The 23516-nt window shown below is 38.2% G+C and overlaps 1 pseudogene; it reads right to left on the bottom strand.

Moving 5' to 3' along the window:
• Positions 1–7181: 7181 nt before the first annotated feature.
• On the bottom strand, positions 7182–9516 carry LOC132237588 (striatin-interacting protein 1-like; annotated as a pseudogene).
• Positions 9517–23516: the final 14000 nt, after the last annotated feature.

Genomic DNA, 23516 nt, shown 5'->3' on the forward strand with positions numbered 1-23516 from the left:
TTGCTGCAAGCCCCTCAAGGGAAAGCCGCCCTCAAGTTCCAAGTTCTGCCTGCTGCCAGACAGTCCAGTTTCTCCCCGTATGAGTCCTGGGTCCCCAGAGACTTCCCGGAACTGGAGTTCAGAGCAGTTGGGAGCTTGTGATTCCCTCCCTATTCAAAAAGACAGCTTCGTCCTCAGGTACCAGCCCCTTTCCGTGCGCGCTCGAGCCTCCGTACCTTTGTACTTTACTTCCGCAGCTCCTGACTCTCAGTGTGCTTTTCTCTTTCCTTCTAGTTGTAGAATTTCCACTCAGCCAGCCTTTCTGTAGTTCTGGATGATGTCCGTTTTGTCTTTTTGTTGTATTTGTGAAGTTGTTGTAGGAGGCAGCAATTTCGGTGTTTACCTATGCCACCATCTTGGTTTCTCTGGGTTTTTCATTTTGAGCTTTATTGTGAGATATTTCTTTAGGAATGTTTGATGTCTGTATCTTAGATTCTTTCTCCTGAGCTGTCCAGTGTGAGTGCCAAATATTCTTTCCATTCACTTGCCTGAAAAGTATGTAGGTGCCAGAGTTTTGGGAGCAAAGTGAGAGAGTACAATGAAGCTTTCCACATTCAATATATAAATTTTTATTTAATTCCTTTGTATGTGTGCAATCTCCCAGGGCAGGAGACTTTTAATAAATAATATCTCAAAGAAATATATCCTCTAAAATTTACATTTAAAAAACTCAATGAGAGACTACTTCATAGCCATGAGAATGGCTAAATGAAAAGTTTTGTGAGAATGGGAAGTTGGAAATCTCATGCATTGCTAGTGGGGTTGTAAAATGGTGCAGCCACTTTTTAAAACAACCTGTTAATTCCTTTAAAAAATAAATATAGAATTACTACATGTCACAGAAATTCCACTCCTATGTCTATACCAAGGGAAATAAAACCATATGTTTGCACAAAAACTTGTACACAAATGTTTATAGAAGTTTTATGTGTAATATATAAAAAGTGTAAACAACCCAATGTCTGTCAGTGGAAAAATGGGTAAGTAAAATGTGGTATATACAGACAATGGAATACTATTAGTCAATAAAGGAATGAAGTACTGCTATATGCTACAATATGAATGAACCTTAAAAACATTCTATGTGAAAGAAGCTTCATAAAAGGGCACACAGTAGATCAATCAATTTCTATTAAGACAGAATTTTTTATTAATCTTAGTTAATTAAATTTTAATTAATTTAAAATGTAATGAATTGTAATTCATTTGATTAAATGATTTCTTAGAGTTGAGAAAAATGGGACTGGAACATGATAGTTAATGAATATGCAGTTTCTTTTGGGGGTAATGAAAATTATCTAAAATTGATTGTAATGACAGTTGCACAACTCTCTAAATATACTATAAACCATTGAATTACTATAGTTATACACAGATTTGTGACTGTGTGAGAGGTGGGTACTCCCAACCCCTGCATTGTTCAAGGGTTAACTATATACACTTTAAATGAGTAAATTGTGTGATATATGAATTATATCTCAGTAAAGCTGTCAAAAAATATACTTGTAGTTCTCAGCCAGTGAGTATAGGAGAGAAACAGTAACCTAGATATTTTAGAATAGAGATCTGGTCTCAGTGCTTTCTAAGCAAGTTTTTAACCAATTTGTAGGCTTATAGCGCTAATTTAACCCTTTTTCAAATATCTTACTCTGCCAATTCTCAGGCTTTTAAGGATCTCTGTTTAAGTGAGATTGCATCTTGAACTTTTAATATAGGTTTAAGATTCAGTTTTCTCACTGTGCTAACCTAGTTACAGTTGCCATGTTTCCATTTTGCTTCCAGCTTCTAAAAGAGCTGCTCTGACTTTTTTTCCTCTCTCATTCTGTTTGTTTTAAGGCATTTATCTCTTAAAATAATTTTCACTGAAGTTGTAATCAAGTTTTAGAAGGAAGTAAAGATAATGCATGTGTTTCTTCAGCACATGATAAAAATAGAGATCAGCACAGCAACCTTTATCTGGAAGTCAATAAGCTATATTTGTTTGCTTTTTATTATTATTACTAGAGGCCTAGTGCATGAAATTTGTGCACGGGGTTGAGGGTGGGGGTCCCTCAGCCCGGCCTGCACCCTCTCCAATCTGGGACTCCTTGGGGGATGTCCAACTGCCAGTTTAGGACATCCCTCTCGCAATCTGGGACCACTGGCTCCTAATCGCTCACCTGCCTGCCTGCTTGATTGCCCCTAACTGCCTCTGCCTGACAGCCTGATGCCCCTAACTGCTCCCCTGCTGGCCTGATCACCCCTAACTGCACCACTGCCTGCCTGATCGCCCCTAACCACCTCTGCCTCAGCCTCCACCACCGTGGCTTTGTCTGGAAGGATGTCTGGAAGGTCATTTGGTCTAATTAGCATATTATGCTTTTATTAGTATTGATTATTTTTAAAATGTTTTTTATTGATTTCAGAGAGGAAGGGAAAGGGAGAGAGAGATATAAATACCAATGATGGGAGAGTCATTGATCAGCTCCCTCCTGCACACCCCACACTGGGGATTGAATGCCGGCATGTGTCCTGACCGGGAATCGAACTGTGATCTTCTGGTTCATAGGTTGATGCTCAACCACTGAGCCAGGCTTGTTTGCTTTTTAAAATTTATATTAGAAAGATGTTTGAATTCTTAAGATCCGTCTGCTTTTATATCTGTAAATATTCTGATATGTATTTGATTTTCATGAGTGGCATTGATAATTTACAAGAAAAGCAGTTAGGCATGATGGCTTAGTGGTATTTTTTAAGTCCCTTTCCCCCTTTTTCCTGAGACATGGCTCAAAAATTATACCAGAACTGAATTCTAATGGGATATATTTCAATAAGATGTTGTTGGGAAGTGACATAAAAATATATAAATTATTAGCTAATTAAAGCAAAAACATTTAAAATGGCTTTTTTAATTAACTTGAAAATTTTTAGCCAGCTACATTACTACACATATTAATAAAGTCAGATGCTGAGTAATTAGCTTTTGATTTTAAGAAGTGTTCTTTTCCTCTGGTCAGCACTAAAATTCCTCTTTCTTATCTGTCTGTTATAATTTCTATTCTGACATACACTGTATTATATTTATATTTAAGAGACTGTAGATGCAATTTTTAGTTTTTTTGGTTTATTTTTTTTACATTCTCAGGTTTAGGAGTTTTCCTGGATTCAATTTGTAAGACGCACACTGGAAGGAAGAACTAAGATAAGTATCCACATTATGTTTCTATATTTTGTGCCTCTATATAATGACTATTTTATCTCAAAAGGCTTTTCCTCTTGTTTATGTATACAGTCTTCTCCTTTCTTGGTATTTTTAAACATCTATTTATTGCTATCTATGTATTTTCTATCAATTCATAATTTATCTATTTCATTTTTGGAATTATCTCATTTTATACTAAAAGATTCAACAGACCCTTTTGTAACACCTAAAATTCTAAATTTTCTTCCTCAAAAATCTATTAGATAATGAGAAAAAAATGTAAATAGTTAAATAAAAAATGAATTTGAGGGAAGCATAAGGTAGAAAAACTCATGCAAGCTTTGGTAGTTACTTTTCAGAAAGAATCAGAGTAGATTTATTAAGTTTAGGAAAGATTATTATTGACACGTCTTTTAGATAAAATGGGCTGAAACCGGTTTGGCTCAGTGGATAGAGCGTCGGCCTGTGGACTGAAAGGTCCCAGGTTCGTTTCCGGTCAAGGGCATGTACCTGGGTTGCGGGCACTTCCCCAGTGGGGAGTGTGCAGGAGGCAGCTGATCGATGTTTCTCTCTCATCGATGTTTCTGACTCTCTATCTCTCTCCCTTCCTCTCTGTAAAAAATCAATAAAATATATTTAAAAAAAGATAAAATGGTAAAGTTAAGGATATGTGATTATTTGTAGAGAAAGGTCATAGAAATAAAAACTCTTTAGAAAAACAAAGGGCATTTATGAAAAGAGGTGAAGGGATACCATCCAGAATACTGAGATAATAGCTGTTGGTAAGAATAAGAGGAAGAAAAGTTGAGAAAACTAGGCAAGAATGTGATGAGAAAACTCAGTGAGTTACAAATGGTAAGATGTTGGTGCTCATAGGAGAAAAATGGGAGGATAGGAGCATTAGGTATGAAAGAATGATGATCAGATGATAGGAGATGATTATTTGTGGACTAGGACCACAATAATTGAGGGCAGAGAGTCCAGTTTCCTGAGAGACAGTGTAAAGTTTCTGTGTAGGTGCATGAGAAGTAAGATGCTTTTGGGTCCTTGGCCACACACTGGCAGTCTGTGATATCCAGGGGATAGGTGTGCTATTGAAATGGAAATAGCTTCTAAAAAACTTCTAGAAAACTTTCCCTTCACTTATGCCTGTGAAATTATGCTTAAGAATTTAATCGAATTTGCAACATAATTTTTCTCCATGAGTAAGCTCTCATGTTAGGATTTTATGATTGAAAAATATGGTGTAAACTATCTTTTAAAATATATACCTTGCCCAGCTGGCATGGCTCAGTGGTTGAATGTCAACCTATGAACCAGGAGGTCATGGTTCAATTCTTGGTCAGGGCACATGCCTGGGTTGGGGGTCAATCCCCAGTGTGGGGTATGCAGGAGGCAGCCAATCAATGATTCTCTCTCATCATTGATGTTTCTATCTCCCTCTCCCTCTCAATTCTTCTCTGAAATCAATAAAAATATAATAATAATAATAATAATATATATGCTTTATTGATTCATTCATTATAATTTATTGCTGAAACTGAAATTCCTAAGCAGTAGCTGTGACTCTAGCCCCAACTGTAAGTTGAACCCTTTGGATGGAAATAAATAATTACTTTATTTTATTTTTTTACAGTAAAGATTTACTATGTTTGCTCATAAGAGTAGCAATTCAGGTGTAGGAGTATGGTCTACTATGATGCAGTTCTACACTCATATTAAATCTAGGTACCCCTGAAAGTGTTACGAGGCTTTCCCAGCCATCCTTGTCAAAAGCAGAAAGTGCATACATTTACAGCTCTGACTGTTAACATTTCATCAGAGTGTACATGTAAATGCCCCTACCTCCCCTGTCTTGTATAAGTTACCTCTGCTTAGATCCATAAGTTTAGTAGCTCATAATCATTAGTAACTTCATTCCCAAATCATATGTAATCTCCAAGACTATAAAACCACACAATAAAATAAACAAATGACCCCCAATTCATTTCCATCCCTCCTCTAAACTCAACAAGCCTATAGATCTAAAAGCAAAGAGAAAAATATGATATATGATAAAATTATAACTATATTAATGCAATTAAGTGCCTAGTAAATGTCTTTAGTACTGACATTTGGTAAGTGTCAATACTAAATGAGAAAATGTAAGAACGTTTTATGAATTGTTTAGAAAATATGGTAGTGGCCTAGTGCCCAATGAATCTATGAGAAATTATTCAGTTGCTAAGGTGAGCATTCTTATATTTATTTATCATTTTCCATGCTTTAGCAACTCTGCCAGAAAGTGATGCATATTTTGTTTTATGAGATGTTTCTACTATAAATTACTATATCAATCTTTATCTGTTCGTTAAAATAGCTAAATGTCTGTTTTAAGTCCCCAGATTTATTGCTAAATTATGACTCTATCCATGTACCTCTTATAGTTTAAAACACATTAGGTTTCTGCATATTATTTCTCTATCAATCTACCATAGAAGGCTAATTATTGTATGAAATTTTAGGATGATTATTCTACCTGATTTTATAGATCCCTAGCCCCATCATTCATCATCTAGACAGGTATTTTGCCCTATGTCAATCAATAAATTCATCACACAAGTTCAACTGCTTGATAGATTTTGACTGTGAATCACATACAGAGTCTTTTATATGAACTTAGCTGCGTTAATAGAATAGTTCCCACAAAGATTTTGAAGTCCAGCTCTGATTTTGTAGTAGGATAATAGGATAGAGTTGAGTCTACTAACCTGTGATGGTCTGAATTTTTGTCCTATTGTCTCCCCCATTCATATGTTGAAGGCCTAATCCCTAGAGTGATTGTATGTGGAGACAAGGCCTTTGGGAAATAATTAAGGTTAAATGGGGTTAAGTATGGCACAAGAGTGAGTCAGGCAGTTAAATGGAGTTAAGACCAAGGTAAATTTGAGATGAGATGTGTTTTTAAGAAATCAACTTCATTCTTATTCAGTTAAATGCTAAATTCCCAGTCTCACTTTATGGGCTGCATCTGTTATCTCTTAATTTTCAGGATTTTCTTTTTTGTATTACTTCTTTGCCTTTGGAATAGACTAGATGCTTTTCTAGGATTGACTTTTTAATTTTGTTAATTGTAGAGCTTTTACACAATAATGCGATGTTTTGTTTGGAGAAATTTAGCAGCTCTATCACCTGCACTACTCAGGCTTGTTAGTCCTGCTGCTTAGGGGAAAGTGAGAACTGGAAGGGCCCATGGAAACTATCCTGTGGAAAGGCCATGACTCCCTGTGCACTGATTTTATTTCTATTGTCTTTGCTTCCTTTTAATGTAAACAGAATACACAAGCACATTAAAAACTCCAGCATGACACCAGAGAATCCACACGGATTTATATATTTGTAGACCTCCCAGATGGTGCCTCTAGCCTCTCCTCCTACCCCAGCTCTGTCCAAACCCATCTGCTGAGGCAGTTGCCTGAGCCTCTGCAATTGCTTCTGGATGAAATTCAGCATGAGGCTGGGGCACCATAAGAAACCTCCCAAAGCAAAACCGGGATTCCAACTTTCTGGCCCTGGCCCAATCCTAAACCCTCTCCCTTGGCAAGCTGACCTGCCAAGGATTTTCACGCCTCAAGAACAGTCAGTGTGACCCCTGAATTTAAGATGCAGTGAGTTCCCACCCTATCCCAGCTTTTCCGAGCCTTGGGCTGAAAGAGGAATGAGCTGCATCAGGGTCCAAGAGAGGAGAGAGGGGACGGGTGAAGGAAGGGAGGATCCCAAGCTTGGAGATGACTGCTCCCCGGAGGGAGGCTGGGATCAACCAGAGGCTAAATCCTTACTATCAATCCCTTGCTGGGCTGGGAGGGCACAGTGGGATTGTGCTGCCACCTGGAAGGGGTGGGGAGCACTGCAGCGATGAACCAGGGGAGGCCCTGAGGCACCTCCTTGTCAACTTTCTTCCTCAGTGCCCTGCTCAGGTGCATCACTGCAGCAGCTCTTTCCAGGAAATGGGCTTGGAAAAGACCTCCCTTTCTAACCAGAGGTTGTAGTTCATCTGGACTCTCTCAGGGAGGTCTACCCACTGGCCCAGGACACTGCTGGCAGCTGACCAGAGGCAGGAAGTCAGGGTTGCTGTGGGCCCGGTTGTAGCATTAGATGTTGACACGGAGGGCACACTCTTCTGGCTGGAAGTCCTAAGGCTGGGCTTCGGGACAGTCAGCCAATGGCACACCTATCTGGTAGACAGTCAGCCAATGGCACACCTATCTGGTAGACATTCAGCCAATGGCACACCTATCTGGTAGACATTCAGCCAATGGCACACCTATCTGGTAGACATTCAGCCAATGGCACACCTATCTGGTGGACATTCAGCCAATGGCACACCTATCTGGTAGACATTCAGCCAATGGCACACCTATCTGGTAGACATTCAGCCAATGGCACACCTATCTGGTAGATAGTCAGCCAATGGCACACCTATCTGGTAGACAGTCAGCCAGTGGCACACCTATCTGGTAGACATTCAGCCAATGGCACACCTATCTGGTAGACAGTCAGCCAATGGCACACCTATCTGGTAGACAGTCAGCCAGTGGCACACCTATCTGGTAGACATTCAGCCAATGGCACACCTATCTGGTGGACATTCAGCCAATGGCACACCTATCTGGTAGACATTCAGCCAATGGCACACCTATCTGGTAGACATTCAGCCAATGGCACACCTATCTGGTAGACATTCAGCCAATGGCACACCTATCTGGTAGACATTCAGCCAATGGCACACCTATCTGGTAGACATTCAGCCAATGGCACACCTATCTGGTAGACTGTCAGCCAGTGGCACACCTATCTGGTAGACAGTCAGCCAGTGGCACACCTATCTGGTAGACATTCAGCCAATGGCACACCTATCTGGTAGACAGTCAGCCAATGGCACACCTATCTGGTAGACATTCAGCCAATGGCACACCTATCTGGTGGACATTCAGCCAATGGCACACCTATCTGGTAGACAGTCAGCCAGTGGCACACCTATCTGGTAGACAGTCAGCCAATGGCACACCTATCTGGTAGACATTCAGCCAATGGCACACCTATCTGGTAGACATTCAGCCAATGGCACACCTATCTGGTAGACTGTCAGCCAATGGCACACCTATCTGGTAGACAGTCAGCCAGTGGCACACCTATCTGGTAGACATTCAGCCAATGGCACACCTATCTGGTAGACAGTCAGCCAATGGCACACCTATCTGGTAGATGGCAGGTATCATCTTCATGTTGCTCGTTGGCTACTGGTGCCCAAGGTACTTGCTCTGCACCCTGAGCAGCGTCAGCACATAGAGCCGCGTCATGGCCTGCTTCACCTCCAGGGCCTGCTTCAGGATGGGGCAGACACCATCTGCGTCATCGTCCTTGAATGCTTCCATTTAGTCAGTTTGTTCAAGACCCAAAACCGATGAATACAAGAAAAGAGGTTCCTTCAGGTCGTTGTCACCAGCTTCCAGATTCGCAAGTCAGCTCTGGCAGCTTGCATACCGCGCAGTGAGGGTAATCCAGGGCAGAAATGCTGTTCTTGGCAGCGATGTGGGACACAATGTTTGACTGAAGAACTTTAGGATCAAAGAGATGCAGCTGGCAATTGCCTAGTGCTGGGCCATATATTCAATCTGGTCGACATGGTTCAACATAACGTGCTTGAGCAGCAACTGTAGGACAGCAGAAATAGCCTTAACAATGACCTCTTTGTGGAGGTCCACCTCCACCCCAGCTTCGCGTGCTCTGCAACACTGTGGTGGGCATCTCCTCAGGCAGGACGTCTGCTTGGAGGTTTATTGAGTCTGTTTTGGCTTTGGAGTTGGGAGCTGTGACCAGCAGGATCTTCAGCAGCACCATCATGTACTGAGGCAGGTGGGGACTTGCTCAACTTCCGTGCCCGCCCCCACCCCACCCCTCCTAGAGGAGAGCGTCGGATGCCTCCTTCATCTGTGCCTGGGCCCCTGCAAACAATTGTTGCGTGCTTGCGCTGTTTCAGAGTGCTAATGCTTTCATAGACTGGCCTGGGCAGCCCCCACCACTGTGCTGTGTCCCTGCCTAGACTGTAACCTGTGAGTTTGCTGCAGCCAGGCTTGGGGAGCATCTCGAGTCTCTCTCTGTGATCTTGGGCATCCATGGGAGCCCCTTTGGGTGCTAAGTCTGTCCATCTGGGGGTACTGTTTTGGGGGAGGCATCGCCTCATCCCCCTCCAGACTGTTGGCCTCATCATTTTCCTCTTCCTCTTCTCTAGAGTCATCAGCTTTGTAGGGATCCATTGCTGATTTTATATTTTTAGCGTCCAGTTTCACAAAAGAAGGATAATTATTGTGATTGTTTTCTTTCCCAAAAGAGACTTTCTTTTTCTTGCTAAGTTATACTGTTTGTCCTTTAAATTAACATGCAGACTTTTTAAAAAATGCAGCATATGGGCCTTGGTTCTGGTGTTTTAACTGCATGCTAGACTGGGAAATAGTGTAGCAATTTAGATAAATGTGTTACTTTCTGTGAGCTGAGAGGTCTTATTTGTAAGATGGAGTTCATAGTATCAAGGAGCTAGGGTTTCTGTAAGAGTTAACTGAGTTAATGACATATAGTAAGGGTCCTTTACATCGCAGGTATTTTACAGAGAAATGATATTAACCATGCTACCTTCCATCCTCATCCACCATCACTTTTAACATGAGATGACCGTGACAGAAAGCAGATGGCCAAGGAGTTACACATTGTACAAGCTCATAGCTCACCAAAGTTTCAAAGTAAAACCATTTATTTTTTTTCTTAGACTAGGTAAAACCTTTTGATCCCTTCCTGCTCCCTTAGCTTTGACCAGAAGATCCCCAAATGATGAGTGTGACAGACCACAGCATGAAGAAATCCTTATTGGAATTCAATCTTTTTCCATGAGTACTTAGCACAGACCATTATTTAAGTGTTCTAGGCATTTATAATGGAATACTGTATTCTTAAAATAATTTACAGTTTAGTTCTGGGTTATTTGAAATTGCGTTACTCTGGTGGGAGTGACGATTCGGTGGGAGTTGAGGTGGAACCCTGCTCTGTCACAATTGTAAAGCCACAGTATGAGTAGAATAAGCAATGCTTGGCTCAGATCCAGTTACTCTCATGTATTATGAGTGACTCAATTTAATTGAAAATCACCATCAGACATTGTTACTAGATAAAGCTGTAAAATGCTTCGCTGCTGCAGCAGTGACTTATAGGTCTTGTGTGCAACATAAAATGTTAATGAAATGGTCATTTAAAGATTACCATTACAGTATATCCTCTAGTCTATGATTAAAACATTTAATGGTTTTTACATAATAAACTAAGATAAATGCAAGATCTAGGATTTTAAAATGGCAACCAAAGAAAGAAATGAATTTGAATTTTACTAACAACATATTGTAACATAAAATAAACAGATATGATAATGACTATGTATTATGCACCACTGAAAAACTAAATTTTTGGCCAAAAAAAAACCCGCAAAAAATAAGGTAGATATTTAGAAATAGGGCATGATTATTTTCTACCATAGACTCTGAGATGCTTAAGATTTTGATATGTACAAAAGACCTCAAGAATATGTTTTGAGGCATATGAGCCAATGTGGTAGACTCCTCAACTTCCATTCCACTCCATCTGGTTAGTCTTGGACCATTGTCATCTCATTCGTCTGGTTTGTTTAGTTTGGGTACAACTTGGCTTCACTAGAATGTAAAGTACATGAGGGCTCGATTTTTTTTTATTGTTTTGTGCACTGATGTTTTCCTATGACTTAGAATGGTGACAGACCTATGATAGATACTTGATAAATAATTGTTCAAGAAAGAATGAGAGAGAAAAGGAAAGAAGGGGAAGAAGGAAAGAAGGAAGGAAAAAAGGAAGAAAGGAAGAGAGGGAGGGAGGGAGGGAGGGACGGAGGATGAAAGAAAAGGAGGAAAGAAAAGAAAGAAGGACCAAGAGTGACATAAAAGGAGAGGATTGCTTAGGATTCCTGGAATCAATTAGCGATCACTCTCTATCACTCTCTCCCTACCTGACTTGAGCAAGGACAACTTTGCCCTGTTGGAACTGACATCCATTTTAAGACCATAAAGACAACCAGACATAGGATGGAACTTATCTCATTATTTTAAAGAGATGGAAAGAACCTGAGCTCTTTATGACAAAGCTGAGTATTTTAATTAATCATTCTTATCTCTGAACTTAATTATGGTGCAGCAAAATACAGTTTATCTTATTTTTTAAATATATTTTGTTGATTTTTTTACAGAGAGGAAGGGAGAGAGATAGAGAGTTAGAAACATCGATCAGCTGCCTCCTGCACATCTCCTACTGGGGATGTGCCTGCAACCCAGGTACATGCCCTTGACCGGAATCAAACCTGGGACCTTTCAGTCTGCAGGCCAACACTCTATCCACTGATCCAAACCGGGTTCGGCACAGTTTATCTTATTTAATCTGAGTTAAGCAGAAGTTTTCTTTTTTGCAGCTGAATACTTTCTAACAGACAAAATCTAGATTCCAGAGTTTGGGAATAGGATACTGTGGTTGAGAATGAGTCATTTTACCAATCAGAACCCAGTATGGCACCTGCAATGAAATTCTCTGTAATCTCTACTAATAATAGGATAAGATGCTAATTAGACTGGATAGACTAGATGTCTTCCGGACATCCTTCTGGACAAAGCCACGGTGGCAGGGCCAAGGCAGAGGTGGTTAGGGGCAATCAGGCTAGCAAAGGAGAGCAGTTAGAGGCTATCAGGCTGGCAGGCAGAGGCATTCAGGGGCAATCAGGCTGGCTGGGGAGAGCAGTTAGGGGTGATCAGGCTGGCAGGGGAGTGGTTAGGGGCATCAGGCAAGCAGGCAGAGGCAGTTAGAGGTGATCAGACAGGCAGGCAGGTGAGTGGTTAGGAGCCAATGGTCCTGGATTGTGAGAGGGATGTACGACTGCTGGTTTAGGGGTCCTGGATTGGAGAGGGTGCAGGCTGGGCTGAGGGACCTCACCCCCATCCCATGCACAAATTTTATGCACTGGGCCTCTAGTCAGTAATAATAGCAATTGTCTCATTCCCTGACACTATGTGTCAAGCTCTATGTAATATTTTGCATACGTTAGATCCCTTTACTAGCCTTACTAGGTAAGAATTATCATTGCAGTTTGCATATGTGGAAATTAAAGCTTTAGGAAGTTAAGGTACATATTGATCAGGGGATTGATGTAAGATATTAATACATATGTTTTAGACTGTAGAGCTCAAGCCCAAGACTGCACTCACACAGGCATGACTTGTAGAGGGCTCCCTTTTGAAATTCACATGGTCTTTCTAAAACAAAATAAAAAAATTAAGGCTCAGCTTCTCCACATAATCCTTAATTTTTAAGTTTTCTTAGCAATCCAAGTATATGCTTAATTACTCAGAATTCCTAGTTTTGCCATTCCCTATGAGTATTTGAATTGAACAAAATGTTGCTTCAATGTAACATAATTGATTTGGAAAATTCAGTACAGAGAAAAATTCCAGAATGATGTCAGATCCATAGGTGAAGAAAAATTTCAAACCAAACTGAATGATAGGGTGATGACCTAGAAGATAAATTTTTTTAAGGTACCTAATTTCTATCTGCTATTTAGAAAGTGAAAAGAATACAGAGGTTTGAAATAGTTTTCCTAAGCAAAATATGTACACTTAGTTTTTTTTCTTAAAATTGAATAAATTATTTTTGAATAGGGAATAACAGTAAACTAAAAATCAGTGTTTGTGTTAACTGCTATTAGCACTCTCAATATTTTTATCTTGCTTTCCAATATTTTGAGTCTCATTCCCCAGTTTACACAGATGAGAAATGTGTTACTACATGCTAATATTAATGAAGAGTCTCTTCCAGGTAACTATGCTGCGAAAGTCCCCTTGAAACAATTTCTTATTCCAAAAAAGATACCGTAGATAGCTCTTGGTAAATCTTTGCGAAAAAGCTAAACTTATTCTGATAATAATCTATGAAATTTTTACATTTTCACCATTATCTTACCTGTCCTTTTATTATTTTTTTCCTGACCACATCATTGATTTTATTTTTTCTTATTTTTATAGTTTAAATGCTTTTCATATTTGCTCATGTAACTATTCTTTTTTTTTTTTTTTTTTTAGATTTCTTCATTGGTTAAGGTATTACAAATGTGTCCTCATTTCCCCTTAACCCTTACCTGTCCTTTTAATACTACTACTCAATTTTTCCAGACCCTGAACTCCCTGAATTTTTAATAGCTCTAATATTTTTCTAGCTTTACTTGATAGTTTTATCAAGAATGTAGGTGGTTTTTACAGAGCTAGAACTCTATTCATATGTTCAGGTAACATTTATTGCTCATATACCAGGTAATGTGAAAGGCATGTTAAGAAATAGATAAATAAAACATGGTTCCAGAGAAGTTACATGGGTAGATATAGAAAATGTAAACAGTTAAGATTTATAAGAGAAGAAGGTAAGAAAAGAGTATTAAAGAAATCCAGAGAACACCTTAACCTGCCCAGAGAAACTGGTGAAATCTTACTTGAGTAGATGATTCCTAAGCTGGGCCTTCAAAAATAAACAGAAGCTTGACATGTAAGAACTAGAGTGGAAGAAAGGAATGGCATCTGAGCAAGATGAAAGAGTATGTGGAAAAGCATGAGGGAGGGATGTGAGGGTCTTCTGGAATGATGTACTATAATACACTCAATCCTTATAAAGGCCCTGTCAGTTCTTGTGGTTATTCTTATATTATTGATAAAGAAACTAAGGCTTAAATTATCTGTCATTATTTGCTTGGTTTTTAGTTGCTCACTTTTCTTCAGTTCAAGTTTTCTTTGCTTATGAATTTATTATATAAAACATATCAGGGAACCAGCCCTGTCACAATTATTCAGTGTCTGTTGAATAAATACATGAGTCAAGGGAACAAATGAATGTCATCTTCATTTATTATTTTAACAAAAATGTATGTGATTTCATATTAGTTCCCAACATGATTAGAATTCATGTCAAGTCAATTCAACTTGTGCAAAAAATTTAGAAAACAAAACCTCTGCTTGGCTGGCATGGCTAGGTGGTTGAACATCAACCTGTGAATCAGGAGATCGCAGTTCGATTCACAGTCGGGCACATGCCTGGGTTGCAGGCTCAATCCCCAGAAAGAGGCATGCAGGAGGCAGCCAATTGATGATTCTCATCATTGACGTTTCTCCCTCTCTCTTCTTCTCTGAAGCCAATACAAATATTTTTTTAAAAAGAAAACAAAACCTCTCACAGTATTTCAAAGAGAGGATTGGTTACAGAAGAGGTAGAAGGTCTAGAAGAACAAAAGGAAGAGGAGAGTGACCTAGAGGGGAAGAAGAGGAAGCAGGAAAAGGAGGGAAAGAAAAGGGGGAAGTGAAGGAGTCAAGAGAGGAGGAGACAGGGAAAGGAAAAGGGAGGAGGAAGATGAGAGGAGGAGAGGAGTTGGAGAAGGGAGAGAAGAAGGCTAAAGAGGAAAAGGGAAAAGAAAAGAAGGGAGGAAAAGAGAGCGAGAGGAAAGAGGACGGGAGGAGGATGACACAAGGAAGAAGAGGAGGAGAAATACTGAGATTAGAAATTGTGAAATGAAATGCCATTTAAATAATTTGCCCATTTTTTATATTGGGTTTTTGCCTTTTTGTATTAAGCTATAGAGCCAGAGTTCTTTATATATTATTTATGTGAGTTTTTTTGTAATTATGATTTGCAAATACCTTTTCTTATTCTGTCTTTAAGCTCCTTTTTGGTGCCCTTTGATAAATAGGAGTTCTGTGTTAATTGAAGTAGAATTTATCTGTTTTCCTTTATGCTTAATGCTCTTTCAGTCTTGTTTGAAAAATTATTCCCTCCCTGAAGTAATAAGAACATTATATTATATTCTAAAAGCTTTATAGGTTCGACATTCACATTTAGAAAATTAATCCACCTATAATTAATATTTGTTGTAGCTGTAGAATATTGTCTGTCCAGTCTGGAAAACAGAAATCACTCTGGGCACTCCACATGTCAGCAGTTGCTCAAACGCCATTTTAATATACACCTGAGGTTTTTGCATTATCTCAAAAAATGAGATCTTTAGAAAAAGAAATGTATTATCAAGAAATACATTAGAAGCTTTTATTTTGATTAAAGTTTGTTTTGAAGAATATAGTGTATTCTTCAAAAGGTACTAAAACAATGCAGATTCAGTTAACTTACTATTATCATTCAGCCATCCACCGTTAGCATTAAAAACTCCTGTCAAAGCTGCACATTAGTTGTGAGATTATGATAAATCCAAAAAGTAATTTTTAAGGTAGAAATGGCTTCTTCTGACATATCTTCTCTTTAGCTTATTATTAATCCATTCTCATGTCAGACTTGACATTGACATTGTGAGAGATGACGGACTCTCTTTATCATTTACTGAAACTTGGGAATTAAAAGTAATAACACCCTCTACATACATAGAGAGAACACATTTCGTCTAAAGATGAAGGTGCATTATCAAAAGAACCATCTGAATACCTTCAATACTTCAGAGAAGGCTCTCTGGCTTGAAAGATTATTTGATTAAATCATAGAATGAGAGAAAAAAATCACAAGCATACAATGTTGGATACCACTACCCCACTACCATTAATTGTCTGTTGTGCTTTTTTTAGACTTTCAGTTCTATTGCAGAATGTAATTAATTTAATCTACTTGTCATTAAAAGTAAAGATATTTCCTCTTGGCATTTCTGGGTCATTCCTTGATTCTGTTCAGTACTAGTAATTTATCTTCATTGCCACCACACAAGACTAGGTAACTATCTCCTCTCATGAGGAACATTCATTCATATAGCTTCCCAAATGTTTCCCACTTTTCTCTAACTCTCTCCAATATGTATTTCAAATAGCAGTCTAAATGCTCTTTGAAAAACTAAATCAGATCGTATCACCTCCTGCTGAAAAGTCGTCCATGGCTTCCCATTGTATTGAGAGCATCCATACTACATCCGGTGACGTAAGACCCTGAATAAAAGCTCCCTGCCAACCTCTCCAACATAATCTCCCTTCTCCACCTTGCTCATGGTGCACAAGCTTAAATGGCCTCATTTCAGTTCATCATACATGCCATTTCCTATCTTAGGAGCAGCACAACACTGTTTTCTTTGCTGGAAATGTTCTCCCTGCAAATCCTCACATTGATACAGCATTTCATTCTAACTTTAAATGGTACATTCTCAAAGTAGTTCTGTTCAATCTTCCTTACTAACTTGATACTCAGCTTCTTCTTAGTTTGTACTCACATAATTATTTTCCCATTTAAATGCTTATTTCATCACTGCTTACATAGTGTCAAACATAGTTGCACCATCCAAAGTAGGTGATTAACAAGTATTTGTTGACTGATGAATTTAAGATGAGACAGTTAACAGTATTCAGGAGAAATAACATACATGTATGAAAGATTTCCAAAGCCTTGCATAAATAATGCCTCGTTAGAATAGTTATTAAATGCCCTTTATAAGCAATGTAGTCTAAGTAACAAAATATAATCACTTGGAAAGCATAGAGAGAAATATCAAAAAGCATTTCAGACCCCATTATAGTGACCCAGTGAATTATTGCCTAGTGCCACTCTGTTCTCCTGGCTGTCTGTCTTAGATTGTCTGGACTGAAGTCTACCTCCTGTGACCTCTGAAAATGAGGACAAAATTGGCCTGTCCAATGCTATTCTTTCCCCTACTCCCTCTTCCCTCCCACTCTCCCTTGCCCTCTTTTCTTTTTCCTCTTTCCTTTTTCTCAAATCAGAGCTGAGTCAAAGAAATACTCCTATTGTTTATAATAATAGAACATTTTCATAAGTCAGCAACCCAAATGGAGTCTATATTTGGGTAAGTGTCTGTCTTAGGATGTTTCATTCCTTATCAAGAATGAGAACGGGATGTCTATATTCACAAGGCCTTTCTGAAATGTGCTTTAGAACAAGCAGGGAATTATTATTAGAAGAGAAGAAATGGCATAAAGAAAACACATTTCAAAGAGACTTGAAGACTCATTAGATATAAAAAAATAAAGGAGAGAGAATGGTTAGAGATTATTCTAAGTGTGCAAAGGTGAGCCGCTGGGAGAATGTCATAGAGGCAGAAACACAGGGCTGCAGGGGCTCCGTGTTGAACACTTAGCATCTGTTTAATGTGGACTCTCATCTCAAGATATTTAAGTTTGCTTAAATGACACTGAATTCTCGCTCTAGTTATTACATGGAGAAAGAAAGTCAAGGACATAAATGGCAATTCCACAAACGAATCTTAATGTAAGAAGTAAAATGAGCCTGACTGTTAGGTGGAAGGAGAATTTAGACATGACACCAAAATCACATTCATGGGCATGAGGAAGAAGGAAAGATATGCCACCCCGCCCATATCTTTAATAAGGCAATGGTATTGTGTGGCTTATCTTGATGAAAATTAAGTTTCACACATGTAAGCTTCACTTTAGGGGCAAAATTTAAAAACAAAACCATTTTGATAAATTTTGAATGCCTTTCACTTAGGAGTGTTATAATCTAGTTTTGAGATTAAGCTGAATCTCAAAAGAAAACTGAAAACAGCCTACCGATGTGATAAAATTGGCAGCAAAGGCAGGAAGCTTCAGTCACGAGAAGCCAGTTCCTCTCATCAGTGCAGCTTCAGGAATTATCACTGACATATCTATTTTTCTATATTACCTCAACATCTGGCTTACAGGAAACATTATAATTTGTCTGTCTTGCCAGTAGACACAGCCCATCAGTAATTTAAAACTGGTGAAGGAGAAATTTTGAAATATCACAAGAGTTTTCCATTTTCAGTAATGCCTCTCATAACTTCTAAAACAAATTTCCATTTGTTTTACTGTATGAAATATAATGGGTTTACATGGGATATGGTTATCCTGCTATAAAAGTATATTTTTATAACATATAGCCTATGGTTGAATTCATGTGTCAAAGATCTCTGTGTCTCAAGTGACTTGGATTACATTCTTGGAATTTATTACATTTCTCTGAGCTCAAGCCCTAACCTTGAAGCAATTGTGTGTGCTTCCTTCTTGCAAGTATTTGAAGACTAGAAATTGTAATGCCTAAGATTACATTAAACTCTATCCAAAGCCATGTCTTGCGTCCCTGAAAATGACAGCGGGTTACTTTCTGAAATCGCTTTCCGCTACCTTGGTTTTTGTTTCTGGAATCATTGGTGCGGTCTTAGATTCATTTAGAGATTCGGTTCTCAGTTTGTCTAACAAGTTCCTGTTTATACAGCTTGTCTGCCATCATGTCTAGGTAGTGCTTCTTTTTTTCCCTCAAAAGTCTCCAGTGTGAATGATAAGATATAAGGTAACCACATTGTTCGCTGATTTGTTTATTCCCTTGTCAGGGGCTGAGGGCTAGAGCCACTAAAGTTGGGCTTTGTTGGGGCTGCGAGTTGATGGTTCTCAGCCAAAGCAACCAATGGTATGAGGAATGAAGACAGTAGAGCAAAAATTGTAAGCTAAGATATAAAAAGCCAAACAAACAAACACACACAAAACCCTCTAACATCAGAGTCAACAGTCCAGAATTTGGTCTCATAGATGAAAATAAATGCAAAACAGTTTTCCGTGGTTCTTAGCAAAAACCACGATTGAGGCCTCTTTTTAAATAGCCTTGACAATATGTGATTCAGGGTTTCAATTTTACGGAAAAGGCGGAGAATCCTTGTGTGGTGTTTGTCTTAAACACAACATCTCCCTGATAACTCCAAATCTTCTTTAAAAGGGTACAGACATGATCTTCTTGTAAAACTTCCTTAGTGGGTCTCATTTTCCAAAGTCTTCTATATGTTTGTTTGAGGTATAATTTAGTTTGTTATATTGTGTAGTTATTCTTGGGCAAAGAAAACCGTTGTCTGAACTAGGAATACAAATATTCTATCTTATAGAACTTTCTCTCATTTTGATATTAATTGTAGGCCGATGGAGATGCTCCTTTGTCCAAGTCTAGTGATCTGTTCCTGTCTTCAGCCCCACATGTCATATTTCTAACCCCACTCTTTTAGCTCACCTCCTCCGGTCTGGGGACTTGTACACAGAGAAGGATGTGAGGCCCTCTTCCTGATGCCAGCCCTGCCCCAGATACGCTCCTTGGCTTTCATAATTCACTGTTCCCTGAAGCTTTAGTTTCCTTTCTTCCTCCCCCCCCCCCCTTTTTTAAAATAATGCTCTATTTTTTATATGAGAATATAGGTAAAAACCTATTGCAAGATTATTATAAAGTGGGAAAACTCTTCAGAGCTCATCTAGAATCTGGTAGACATTTAAGCAGAGGAGTATACACCATTCTAAACTATCCCCTGGAGAGAAGAGTCTCTCTTCCAGTGATTCATGCCGTTTGTGCAGTATCCCTATCCAGCCTCCTGCTGAATCTTTTGCAGGATTACATTCTAGACGGTATTGACAAATTTTCAGAATAGTGTCCCTTTTGTCAATTGTATACAGAGAACAGTGTTTCAGACAAATCATTCAGGAAGAACTTGATAAAAAGAAGTGGCAAGTTTAGTTTTCAGTCATACGCACTTGCTGAATACAACTATGGGAGTAATATTAACTGGTCATTAGTTTGGGTTGCTCAAGGGCTGCTCATCATTGAAATAACAAATCATCGAAATTAATCCTTCTATCCCTACCCCCAATTCTCATAGAGTCCTTTTTAATAGAATCTGGATAGGGATGTCTTGTTATGAATACTAATTACCATATTAAGTTGTCAAATATTCATTTTATGTAGAGAGATTAGAGAGATTTTGATATTATTGTTATAATGTGGTTAGTTATAATTGAAATTAAATATAATTTCCTCAGCCTTTGGTAAAATCAGATGATTAAGTTAAAGTTCATTGACTAACTCAGCAATTAAAAAAAATATTATTACAAAATAGTATTAGCCTCTAAGAAAATAATTAGGTCTAAATGTATGCATAAAAAAATCTTAGTATTTATAAAGTGAAAATAGTACTTACTGAAATATAGTCATTAGAACATATCAGAAATTGCTCTTTTTCCATTGTGTTGAATGATAATTTACCTTCAATTTAATTTGATAATTATTAAATATGGATCACATCCTCTCCCTTTTAACTTCTTTGCTTCGGTTCCAGGAAACATATTCTCCTTGTTTGTCACCTACCTCTCTGGCTACTTTTTTTCATCTTCTTGATCTTAATTTTACAGTGCTTTACACATCAGTGATATGCTGGTAATGCCAGTATATTTATCTCTGATCTTGATCTTTTCCCTAAATATCAGTCAGGCTCATCTAATGCCTATTTGTCATGTCTGTGTGAACATTTTTAAATGTCTCCTCAAACTTAATTTGAAAAATAATACCTCTAATTCCATCCCTTACTTCCTCTAACACACCCCAGCTCTTCCTATAGTCTTCCAGCATCACCAAATGGCAATTTATGTCTACCAACTTCAGGTTTACCTCTTAAGAAAAGACCTGAGGTTTAAAACGATGGCATTCTTTATAACCATAGATTTCAGAACTTTCCTTTAAAAGAAGAATATGTGACTGAAAATGAATTATTCTGATATTATAAATATGAGTACTTATCCCTTATTTTGCTTCAAATGGAAATCATCACAAAGCAACTGGATTGATTAAATATTGGCTTGTAACTTGAAGGCTTCAATAGTTAAAGTATAGATTGAGCCAAGGGTGACCCAGATAGCCTTGATATATGGAATCATTGTTCATCAAGCATCTCTGGAAACTATTGTAAGATCTCATTTAGGAACTCATTGTAATTTTTAAGCAACTAAGCTAAAACACTTTTTTTTTTTGTATTAACAACATTATTTGAAGGAATAAAGGACATGTTCCCATTTTAGTTTCAGTTTGTACCAAGTTCACTTTGTTTAATTGGAAGTTTTCCTTTCCTTTTAAAATATTTTGTATAAGTACTGCAAAGCTAAAATTAGTTGGATGAAGCTCTCCAGGTTCATTTAGCCTATATTTCCATAGGCTATAGACTGCCCTAAGGATTTTGTTAGATTATTTGTTTAATTGAAACGTTTGAATAGGTAAATCATCCACATGGTAAACATGAAAAAGTGTATAAAAAGATAGAGTTAAAAGTAAGTCTCCTTCTTGATCAGGTTATCCTGTATCCCTGTGTCAAAGTAAAAATTGCATTAGACAAAGTTGAACACACAAATAAAAATTTCATGTAAGGCTGTTGCATCAGGGAAAGATGCCAAACTCAGGGTGAGTTCAACTCCATAAAAAAAAAAAAAAAAAAGAAAGGTAGGTGAGTTTTTAAAATCTGGGCTGGGGAATTCATCTTAGGCCCCTGGTGTTTGGTAACTGGCATTCCCCAAGGGATACTTAAACTTTCTCTTATCTTCATCCACAGGAGCTAGGTTTATAAATTGGAGCAGCCACCTCCCTCGGTGTTAGGCTCCTACCTTCCCACAGAGATGGGAGGTGGGGGCAGTCTTCCTTGATGGTTACATTTCAAAGAGAAGGCTCCCAGGTCCTTTAGAAAGGTAGTTCTGAGTTATTTAACTGGCAACGGGCTTTTTAAAAAGATTTACATCTTGAAGGGACAGAGAAAGAATTTACAAGAACAAGCTTTCTAAAGTGCAGGAAGGAAAAGTATGTCAGGAGTCTGGGGTAAGCCAGTAACCTGTCTAAAGTGTAGTCAGGCTGAATGGATGATAAGGCCATCTTCATCACCATGGACCCTCCCTGGAGACAACTGCTGTCAGTCTCAGATGTCTCTTCCCAGAGATGATCTGTGCCTGATGAGTGTAGATACATTATACATTTTGAATATATACATATTCTGTAACTTTTTTCATGTTACAATATATGCTAAAGATTAATATTATAGTAAATGGTATACAGTGAATTATAAATAGTATCTGATTTTATAGATGTACCAAACTATTTAAATAATTCTCAATTAAAAGAAATTTAGGCTGTTTTTAGGCTTTTGCTTTGACCAACCATACTGCACATTGGAACATGCTTTGTTTTGCAGTCAAGAGGGCATTTCTGCAGGATAAATTGCTAGAAATGGCATTGCTGGTTGAAAAGATACATTTCATGTTTTGTTAGCTGTTACCAAATTGCTTTCCCTGTGTTGTACAAATTTTGGCTCACATCAACTTTTGCAAACACAGCATGTTAAAAACACTTTTTGATTTTTGCCCACGTTACAAGTGAAGAGTAGTGTCTTTTTAACTTTTAATTTGCATTTTAGATTATGAACACCAACACTGTCAGCTCACAGACATTCAAATTGTGCAATGAATGAATCAGTTGTCAGTTGCCAGGTAGAAATAGTTTGCTGTGACTAACTATCCATTACTGATAAGATGTCCAAATTATGCTAGGAAAAATGTCAAAAATTATATAGTGGTTAAAAGACATTTTCCTTTTACAAAACCTTCAAGAGACAGATGGTAAGGGACAACCTTGGATAAGGGAAATTTTCATGCTTTTTTTTTCTAGTCTCTAAGTTTCCCACTACCATGTTTCAGATTCAAGCTATTTTTCCTTACTATCTTTTCTGATTCTTGCCTATACTATAGATAGTCATGAGCTTAGAAAATTAAAAGAAAAAGGAAATTTGGAAAAAAAAATATTGGAAACTCTCCCCCTTATTTCCCCTGAATCGCCTTTAAGGAATAAAAAAAAGAAGCTGGGTAAGGAGCAGTACTGTTTGTTATGCAAGGTCCTGTTGAGCTTCTCTCCTTATACCGATGTTATTTCATTTAGTCTCCAAGACAACTTCCCAGTGAGTGGTGCCATTTGCATATTACTTGTGTGCAACCTGAGGTTAGAGGAGTGAAGTAGTGGGGCAAGGTTACTTCCAGCTCGGAAACAAAGCTGGAACTGGATCCTTTTCCATGTCATTGCAAAGCCCTGTTTCTTCTACCACATGGCCCATTGTCTCTGCCTTTGCCGGGTTGTATAGAAGGGTTTGTCAGTTCATTATGGCTGGCTTCCTGTTCTAATTCGGAAAGGCCTTTCTGTATTTCCTGGCTTGTACTGCAGTGAAATATACATAGACATTCTGGAAATTCAGTGGTTGGTACATACGAAAAAGTGAATAATGTTAGTTTGATGGATTATTTTGAATAGGCCAATAAATTAGAGTATGGTTACAAATGACTCACTGACAGAGAAATGATTGTGTTGATGTTTAAGTTGCAATAGCTTTTTGCCGATCTTCCCA

This window comes from Myotis daubentonii, chromosome 6 (assembly GCF_963259705.1).
Source record: "Myotis daubentonii chromosome 6, mMyoDau2.1, whole genome shotgun sequence".
Taxonomy (NCBI): domain Eukaryota; kingdom Metazoa; phylum Chordata; class Mammalia; order Chiroptera; family Vespertilionidae; genus Myotis; species Myotis daubentonii.